The sequence below is a fragment of the Rhagoletis pomonella genome, unplaced genomic scaffold, assembly GCF_013731165.1.
Source record: "Rhagoletis pomonella isolate Grant_MI unplaced genomic scaffold, Rhpom_1.0 Rhpom_scaffold_00418, whole genome shotgun sequence".
Lineage (NCBI taxonomy): Eukaryota > Metazoa > Arthropoda > Insecta > Diptera > Tephritidae > Rhagoletis > Rhagoletis pomonella.
Window position 1 is genome coordinate 47,959 of NW_023458972.1, and position 1,038 is coordinate 48,996.

Here is a 1,038-nt window from a genome sequence, read left to right on the forward strand (position 1 = left end):
TATAAAATCATTCGGAGTCAGTCTTAAATATATAGGTGACTCCGTTTGTGTCACAACAACAGAACTCATGTTGAGGAGAAGCTCGACCAAACACTTAGAAAAATATTTAGCACCAAATATATATTTGTTTACTTATTTTAAGGAAGATGGCAATCTTCTGGTTTCACATTTTGAGTACTGAAAGCCCAACCCTGATACAAAAAATAGTATTAGTACTGAATGATAATGACAGATTGCATTTCCATAAACGTGCATGATTGAGTTTTTTTTTGCATTCACATTCTCTATGTGAATGGGTATCAACCATGCCATAACACACTACATATTTTGTGTTTACAATTTGTAACCAATCTCAATAATGGTTGTTAAATTTTTAAAATCAAACAATCACAATCAAATCAAAATGAGAATGCACACTCAATTGATTCAATCATTACACTCATTACACTCGTATGAACATGCGAGTAACGAGATTATTATGTGAGCAACGATTTGGTACTTCGAGTCAGGGCTTGTATTCGTTACTCAGTAACGAATACATACGGTTTGCTACAGCTCTAGCGGGGATGCCAAATTCAGACATAGCGGCGTATAGGCAACTCCTTTTAGTGCTGTCGAAAGTGGCTTTCAAGTCGACAAATAGGTGGTGAGTGTCGATTAGGGTTGCCAGATTTTTTTGGCGCGAAATCAGTACATTAGACTTTGTCATGCTATAAAAATCAGTACTTTTCAGTACACTTTTATTCCAAGCAGAATTATGAATGTATGTAGCAATACTTTGAAACGCCAGAGTACTTGTTTTTAATAATATCTTGGTATGGGTAAGGCTTCCTCAAGTGGGCCCCGAATTTACCAAGATTATACTATTATTACCAAGAAAAGTAAAACAAAATTTTGTAACGCAAATAATTTTATTGTATAGTTTAAAGTTTTTAAAATCTGCATCCAAACAAATTTTTTCATTCGGACACTTACTTTCAAAGAAAAATAAAAATTTCCAAAACACTGCAAAAATTTTCAATTGTTGATAAAAAAAAA